At 44.1% G+C, this 9,664-nt stretch overlaps 1 long non-coding RNA gene across 1 annotated transcript in view; it reads left to right on the top strand.

Moving 5' to 3' along the window:
- LOC135399369 (uncharacterized) overlaps positions 1 to 9,664 on the top strand; it is an 88,143-nt gene that overhangs the window by 54,357 nt on the left and 24,122 nt on the right. The gene's annotated exons all lie outside the window — the stretch shown is intronic.

Below are 9,664 nucleotides of genomic sequence, written 5' to 3'. Positions count from 1 at the left end.
TACTTCTACGCGGATTGTGGATTTGGACCGTGGGGAAAATCTCGCTCTACCATTCATCGCTGTTGGAAAGCAAGGTAGATGCCAACTAGATATCCATTTGAACGAAGACGGTAGACGGACCTCTTCAATAAGAAGTCAGTCGATGGAATACATGACCTTTCTGATTATTCGTGACCTGTTCTTCTGCCGAGTAGATACAGTCCCTGTTCGAAATGTCGGCATCTCCCGAGCTGAGGATTTTGCTTCAATCAACCTTCACCGGATCGCTGAATTTTCCACTATTCAAGGTTCACCGATGGATAAGTGCGCCAACTGGTAGAGGTTGGTGCAGCCGTTCAGTGTAGCTGATGTCCGTTCGCAAGACATTGGTTCACAATCTCTGGTGCATAGTTCACATTGCTGCACGGACTTCGGCTTTCGTCAGACCACAAGCACCAACGCCTACCAGCTTTTGGTTGGTGGGTTTTGCTTGAGGGTCTGCTAATTGACTGACATGCGTGTTCTCATAGTGGAAGTGAATGAGCAAGAAAGAGCTTCGATGGGTCTTCGCGGCCAGTATTGGAGTCTGCTGTTCCCTGGATAGACTCGTCTCGTATCTCTTTGTACAAAAGCCCACTCAAAAACTGAAGGAAACATTTTCTTACAGTGGTGGCGGTGGCACGTTTACATCAGTGGCAATGGAGGCGGAAACCGCAGACAAGAGCAGCATTCAGGGACACCCCCTCTGAAACCCGGCTTGACCTGATAGCAGAGGACTACGCAAGGAAGCTAAGTTTACAGGGTGGTGCGTGAGTACGTGAGGAGGAACAGATCTGGGCAGGGAGAGGAGGACATATCTGAGGCGAACAATTCCCTTTTCGCGCCCCGACCTGATAACAACACCGATAACACGCCCGGGAGCATTCGCATAAGATAAAGAATAAGACGTGATGTATAACTGTGGAAACGAGCATGAGACTTTCCAGATATCGGGAGATTGCCGGATGAAATTGGCAGGTTGGCGCCTGTGATAGCCTTCTGGACGACAAATTCACTAAATGCGAGTTCTAAGAGTGCAGCAAGGACAGCAGCTACGGTCCGCAGACGATACACAGACTACGTAATTTTATGATGATACCATCAGTATCAAATTGGTATCAAGAGTTATTACGAGCTAAAATAGAGGAAACTGACAAATTGGTGCCAGTGAGTGCCTCTTGGGCGACGATTTTGCAAAATGTCTGAAGTATATAGATTGGGCTGGTTGGTGTAAATCCACAAGCGACCAAAGAACAAACACGAAACAACAACAGAGCGACATGTGTCTGGTCTTGTCTCCTGTTTGTTCTTTGGTCGCTTGAAAATGAATGATTTGACCAAACGCTACTTCGCGGGCTCTGGCAAGGGAATCAGGTATGGGCCGCGGACTCATAGCTATTAAGCATGGATACACAGACTACGTAATTAAGTGATGACATCTTCGATATCACGTTTATATCCAGAATTATTACTAAATGAAATGGAAGATACGGACAGTTTGGCGTCTCCGAGTGCTGTGGCGATGCGAGTGGCAAAAGTTTGATCAAACGCGACTTCTTTGGACCAGATATTTTGGAGCAGAACTAAATACCAGATTTGGAGATAACGCAAAACAAGTGCTACGCGCCCTCGAGTACATTATTTATTTCTCGCTCAAGATGAAGTAATGCTTAGATCAGGGCAATCAGGGCTCTCACACACGCGGGCCGCATGTGCATGGCTTGCAGTCAGCTATTCTGTGTCCCGAGGGCTCTTGACCACTAAATAGAATAAAGCTGCCCCCCCCCCCCCACACACACACGCACACCAATGATGAAGAAGTGGGAATGAAACCAGGTCTTCAGGCATTGTTTTTACCCTTGCTCGATGCAGTGTTGCTCCTGTCGACGTTAGGAAGGACATTCACATTCGAGCAGTTCTTGTGACTCATGAACCTCAGCTAGTAGTTATAGCGATTAGCGACCTGGTCTGAACGTGCATTTTGATAAGCTACACTGTAAGTAATATGATAATTGAGAAGTTATAGTGGAGACAAGTGCAGAGAATGACATCATCTTAATTATTACACTAAGTTTATGGGCTTACAGCATAGCAGCAGCCTCTCGCCAAACGCGTTTTGGAGTAGCCAGTTCTGACTGGGTCGGGACTAACCTCTCCATATTTTTCTTTCTTTTCCAATCCAATCCAGCAGCCTCTCCGGATATCATGCGCGAAAAACTGTATACTGAGCACAGAGAGGCGCAGTGAAAAAAAAAAAGGAAAAAAAAATAGATGGAGTCGTTATGTTCGAGGGTCATTGTGCGAATATTTTTAATTATTTCTCTTTCCCTGATTTCCTTTTTCTTTTTCATCTTGAAAATGCAAGCAAAATCAGCAATACAGTGTGTAAACCGACAATTTCAGTGCTCCTGGACGTTGGGATAATCGTTCGTGAAGAACTATGTACGAAGAACTTGCAACGCCTTTCAAATTTTCAATGTCTAATTTGGAAAAGAAGCTCATTTTTCTCTGCTGGTGTGTCAAGTGAAGTTTCTCATTGACGAATTGTAGATGCGAATGCCTAATAACTATACCGCTCAGCTGTTTACGCTAAGGTACTTTGCTATAATTGCGGTCCTTTCCAGGGTGATTACCCCCACCCCCAGGGAGGTGTACACTCCCCCTGAATTTTTCCAACCACTCCCCTGTAATTCATGAGATTTCCCGATACACCTTGGCCACCAATGCATATACGCATAGATATGTATCCATATAGATATACCACCCTATGGTTCTCTCCACTCGAAATCACGCAGACATCTTATCACGCCGGGTACCGCATCTTGGCTTCTATGCGCATTGATGATAGTGCCAGCCGCAACAACAATGACAAAGAAGAAATTGTCGTTCCTCTTCGCTGCTGATACGAGTTGCGCAACGGACCAAAGGCTGATACCTTCCGTTTGAATTCAGCGTGAGAGAGCCGCGACGGCAAGGAAAAAAACTTGCCAAGATATGGGGCACAAAAGTGAACTTGCACAGCAAATCGCCGGCAGTCCGAACATTTACACGGCAACAGACACCTACGAGCACTGGTGCTAAAGTCTGAGGAGAAGACATCATAGATGAAAATACATATCCGTTACAACAACAACAACAACAACAACAAATAGTTCATGACTATGGCCTGGGGTTGTTCACCGCTTGAGAACATATCCGTTACGAAGCCGTTTGAATTTCACTGTTCATGGTAATCAACCAATTTTTCTCGAAGTACAGCACGCATAAACAAGTCCATGGTATGCTTACACCTCGACCTGCAAGAAATGACCCACAGTGACCCTAGAAGTCTGCCCAGGACGCACATTTCCCCAGGGCGTCAGTCGTGACGTGGCCCCTATACGTGAGGCCGACAACGGCAAGCCCTTTCACCATCACCATCACCACCACCACCACCACAGTATCCTTCTGAAACATTGCATCACTTGCCAACTGCTTTGAGAAAAGTAAAAAGTAACCTTTCTGCAACCCCGATGATGGCAGGGGCACCCATGGAATACACCACAAAGAGTCACTGGTGTATTCTGCATAGCGAAGCCATTATCAACGACTTATACTAGGCCCTTGTACTGGGATTTTGACAGTGGTGACCGCAAAATTTGGAAGAGGCGCCGGCAGAGCCCTCTAAAACGGGCAAAACCCTTTGTATCATGGTGTCAAAGGCATATTCGAGACGGCTTATGCTATTGCCCTTCCCACTGGGATTGTAACGGAGGCGACCGCAAAATCCGTAAAAGACCGCAGCAGAGCCCTTTAGAACGGGCAAAACCTCTTTAATCATGGTTCCAAACAGATATTATCAACGGCTTATGATGCTCTTCTACAGGGATCGCAACAGAAGCGACCACCAAATGCGGAAAAGGCAGCAACAGAGTCCTTTAAAACGTACGAAACCCCTTGTATCATGGTACCAAAGGCATATTAATGACGGCTTACGCTGTGCCTTTCTACCGGAATTGCGCAAGAGGAGACCGCATAATTTGGATACGGCAGCAGCAAGGCCTTAAAAAACGGGCGAAACTCCCTGTATCATGGAGCGAAAGAAAGAAAGTTACCAGTGTCTTGTGCAATCCTATTCTGCTGGAGTTATAACACAGGCGATCGCCAAATTCGGCAAACGTGGCAGCAGAGGCCTCTTAAACGAGCAAAACCCCTTGTGTCATGCTGTCACAGTCATATTATCAACAACTTATACTATGTCATTCTACCGAGATCATAACACAGGCAACCGCAAATATCGGGAAAAGGATGCAGCATAGCCCTTCAGAACGGGCGAGACTTCTTGTATCATGCTGCCGATGACATGTCATCAATGGCTTGTGCAATGCCGTTCTACTGGGATTGTAACAGAGACTACCGCAAAATACAGAAAATGCGGCAGCAGAGCCCTTTAAAACGGTCGATACCCCTTGTATCATAGTTCCAAAGTCATATAAGTATACGCAACGGGTTATGCATGCTATTGCCGTTCTACTGGAATTATAACGGATGCGGCCGCAAACTCCATAAAAGGCTACAGCAGAGCCCTTTAAAACGGACAAAAAACCCTTTAATCATGGTGGCCGACATTTTACACACCTATAAAGACGCGACGGCTTATGTTATGCCCCTCTCCTGTGATTGCATCGGAAACCACCGCAAAATTTGGAAAAGGCGGCAGCAGGGCCCTTTACAATGACTCAAATGACTTGTATCATTGTGCCACAAAGATACTATGAACGGCTTGTACTGGGATTGTAACAGAGGATACCGCAACGCTCAGCAGCAGATCGAGCCCTTTAAAACGTGCGAAGCCCCTTTAATCCTGGTGCCAGGCCGTACATGGAGAGGTCGCGTTTGAAGAAACTGCTTCCGAAACGACACTCCCTAAGCAAAAAGCGTCCTAAGCTGATTTTGTAGTATGTATATGAGAAAGTAAGATCACGGGGTTTGAACCCCGTATCTTGTTCCCCTGTTGCACCCTGAGAGGTCGCGTTTGACAAAATCGCTTCCTAAACGGCACTCGAAATGGCCAAGTGGCCAATTTCGTCAACTTTGAGACTTAATATCATTTGATATAAAAATAATACTAAAGATGTCCGAAGCTAATTTCGTAATATGTATATGTGAAAGTAAGATCACGGGGTTTGAACCCCGTATCTTGTTCCCCTGTTGCACCCTGAGAGGTCCGGTTTCACAAAATGGCTTCCAAACCGGCACTCGAAATGGCCAAATGGCCAATTTCGTCAACTTCGGGGCTTAATATCATTTGATATAAACATAATATTAAATATGTCCTAAGCTGATTTTGTAGTACGTATATGTGAACATAAGATCACGGGGTTTGAACCCCGTACCTTGTTCCCCTGTTGCACCCTGAGAGGTCGGGTTTGACAAAATCGCTTCCAAAACGGCACTCGAAATGGCCAAGTGGCCAATTTCGTCAACTTTGAGACTTAATATCATTTGATATAAAAATAATACTAAAGATGTCTGAAGCTAATTTCGTAATATGTATATGTGAAAGTAAGATCTTGTTCCCCTGTTGCACCCTGAGAGGTCGGGTTTCACAAAATGGCTTCCAAACCGGCACTCGAAATGGCCAAATGGCCAATTTCGTCAACTTCGGGGCTTAATATCATTTGATATAAAAATAATATTAAATATGTCCTAAGCTGATTTTGTAATATGTATATGTGAAAGTAAGATCACGGGGTTTGAACCCCGTATCTTGTTCCCCTGTTGCACCCTGAGAGGTCCGGTTTCACAAAATGGCTTCCAAACCGGCACTCGAAATGGCCAAATGGCCAATTTCGTCAACTTCGGGGCTTAATATCATTTGATATAAACATAATATTAAATATGTCCTAAGCTGATTTTGTAGTACGTATATGTGAACATAAGATCACGGGGTTTGAACCCCGTACCTTGTTCCCCTGTTGCACCCTGAGAGGTCGGGTTTGACAAAATCGCTTCCAAAACGGCACTCGAAATGGCCAAGTGGCAAATTTCGTCGACTTCGAGGCTTAATATTATTTGATATAAAAATAACATTAAAGATGTCCTAAGCTGATTTTGTAGTATGTGTATGTGAGAGTAAGATCACGGGGTTTGAACCCCGTATCTTGTTCACCTTTTGCACCCTGAGAGGTCGGGTTTTACAAAATGGCTTCCAAACCGGCACTCGAAATGGCCAAATGGCCAATTTTGTCAACTTCGGGGCTTAATATCATTTGATATAAAAATAATATTAAATATGTCCTAAGCTGATTTTGTAGTACGTATATGTGAACATAAGATCACGGGGTTTGAACCCCGTACCTTGTTCCCCTGTTGCACCCTGAGAGGTCGGGTTTGACAAAATCGCTTCCAAAACGGCACTCGAAATGGCCAAGTGGTCAATTTCGTCAACTTCGGGGCTTAGTATTATTTGATATAAATATAATATTAGAGATGTCCTCAGCTAATTTTGTAATATGTATATGTGAAAGTAAGATCACGGGGTTTGAACCCCGTATCTTGTTCCCCTGTTGCACCCTGAGAGGTCGCGTTTGACAAAATCGCTTCCTAAACGGCACTCGAAATGGCCAAGTGGCCAATTTCGTCAACTTTGAGACTTAATATCATTTGATATAAAAATAATACTAAAGATGTCTGAAGCTAATTTCGTAATATGTATATGTGAAAGTAAGATCTTGTTCCCCTGTTGCACCCTGAGAGGTCGGGTTTCACAAAATGGCTTCCAAACCAGCACTCGAAATGGCCAAATGGCCAATTTCGTCAACTTCGGGGCTTAATATCATTTGATATAAAAATAATCTTAAATATGTCCTAAGCTGATTTTGTAATATGTATATATGAAAGTAAGATCACGGGGTTTGAACCCCGTATCTTGTTCCCCTGTTGCACCCTGAGAGGTCGCGTTTGACAAAATCGCTTCCTAAACGGCACTCGAAATGGCCAAGTGGCCAATTTCGTCAACTTTGAGACTTAATATCAGTTGATATAAAAATAATACTAAAGATGTCCTAAGCTAATTTCATAATACGTATATGTGAACGTAAGATCACGGGGTTTGAACCCCGTATCTTGTTCCCCTGTTGCACCCTGAGAGGTCGGGTTTGACAAAATGGCTTCCAAACCGGCACTCGAAATGGCCAAATGGCCAATTTCATCAACTTCGGGGCTTAATATCATTTGACATAAAAATAATATTAAATATGTCCTAAGCTGATTTTGTAGTATGTATATGTGAACATAAGATCACGGGGTTTGAACCCCGTATCTTGTTCCCCTGTTGCACCCTGAGAGGTCGGGTTTGACAAAATGGCTTCCAAACCGGCACTCGAAATGGCCGAATGGCCAATTTCATCAACTTCGGGGCTTAATATCATTTGACATAAAAATAATATTAAATATGTCCTAAGCTGATTTTGTAGTATGTATATGTGAACATAAGATCACGGGGTTTGAACCCCGTATCTTGTTCCCCTGTTGCACCCTGAGAGGTCGGGTTTGACAAAATCGCTTCCTAAACGGCACTCGAAATGGCCAAGTGGCCAATTTCGTCAACTTTGAGACTTAATATCAGTTGATATAAAAATAATACTAAAGATGTCCTAAGCTAATTTCATAATACGTATATGTGAACGTAAGATCACGGGGTTTGAACCCCGTATCTTGTTCCCCTGTTGCACCCTGAGAGGTCGGGTTTGACAAAATGGCTTCCAAACCGGCACTCGAAATGGCCAAATGGCCAATTTCATCAACTTCGGGGCTTAATATCATTTGACATAAAAATAATATTAAATATGTCCTAAGCTGATTTTGTAGTATGTATATGTGAACATAAGATCACGGGGTTTGAACCCCGTATCTTGTTCCCCTGTTGCACCCTGAGAGGTCGGGTTTGACAAAATGGCTTCCAAACCGGCACTCGAAATGGCCGAATGGCCAATTTCATCAACTTCGGGGCTTAATATCATTTGACATAAAAATAATATTAAATATGTCCTAAGCTGATTTTGTAGTATGTATATGTGAACATAAGATCACGGGGTTTGAACCCCGTATCTTGTTCCCCTGTTGCACCCTGAGAGGTCGGGTTTGACAAAATCGCTTCCAAAACGGCACTCGAAATGGCAAAGTGGCTAATTTCGTCAACTTCGGGGCTCAATATCATTCGATATAAAAACATTAAAAATGTCCTAAACTAATTCTGTAATATGTATACGTGAAAGTATGATCACGGTGTTTAAACCCGTACGTTGTTCCCCTGTTGCACCCTGAGAGGTCGCGTTTGACAAAATCGCTTCCAAAACGGCCAAATGGCGAATTTCATCATCCTAAGCTGATTATATAATGTAATGTATATGTGTATGTATATGTGAAAGTACGATCACGGGACAAAATCACTTCCAAAACGGCACTCGAAATGGACAGTTTTATCAAGTTGTATAGTTTAATATAAAAGCGATATAAAATACAAGACGGTATCATTTGTATATTACTCACTGAAAATAAAGTTGTCTGTTCTGTCAGCCACTTCGAGTTCTGGAAAAAATGACAGTTCTCGTTTCGAATCCTTCAGACCGGCCGTACAGTCTCAGCGCATCCGTATTACGATAATACTGGGACTTAGTCCGTCGAGCGCCTAGGAGGGGAACCCTGTTTGAGTCGCAACTTTGAAGGCCCTGGGTGCATCAGGATTAACACTCACACATCGTGCCGTGGTTGGTATGTCGCCTGGAGGACGTACTGAACGAAAATAGGTGATGACATTTGCAGAATTTGACTGCTTTTGTCGAAAAATCGTAGTCTAAACATGGGCGATGTGCAAAAATCGATGGAATCCTCATAGGCGCAATGCATTAAAATTCATTTGGCCAGGGTGCACTAGGCTTATATCCTGCTGGTGCCTTTCATGTCTCCAGGGGTTCTTTACATGGTGTTCTTCTCTATTAGGCGATGACATCTTAAAAAATTTATTCTGTTTTGCTGTTAATTGGCATAAACGCTGTCTCCCATTGAATTAACATCCTGTAAGGCAGCTTCCCGCATAGCGGCTGAGTATAGTGACGGAGTGCGCCGGCGGGGGGGTGACCGCGAATTTTGGGATTGGTGTCGTAGGCTCAGCTATACATGGTGCAGACTGGATAGAAGCGATTCGCGATCCTTAGCCTGCAGGCAAATTTTGTTGCAAGTTGCCACATCATAACCGTGGATTCCCTCCTGCATGATCTTGATCCTTTTCCCTCCCTCATGGGTCGCCTTATAGTTGAAGTTGTAATGGGTGGTTCGCAACGTCCTGTCAAAATGACGTAAGGGAAGTTGCGATGTCACGTGGATTTACGCTTCCGGTCCGAAGTTCTGCTGGAGTCCCAGAGCGTCGCGTGTTTTCAACGTAGAACAGGGAGGCTGTTCAGAGCTTAACTGCGCTAATTTTGCCTAAAAGGACTCAAAATGTATCGCGCACCCTGGGATACTGCGCGTAAAAGAACCAGAAGCGTAAGAAGAAAAACAAGCGTAAAAGAAAATTGAACTAGGGGATGTAGGCACTTGTCACCAAATGCCGTTCTGTGTACTTACCATGTGTACTTCTGCGTATGGCTGTGATAACATTAAAAGC

This window comes from Ornithodoros turicata, chromosome 1 (assembly GCF_037126465.1).
Source record: "Ornithodoros turicata isolate Travis chromosome 1, ASM3712646v1, whole genome shotgun sequence".
Taxonomy (NCBI): Eukaryota; Metazoa; Arthropoda; class Arachnida; order Ixodida; family Argasidae; genus Ornithodoros; species Ornithodoros turicata.
This window is presented reverse-complemented; position numbering and strand designations above follow the sequence as displayed.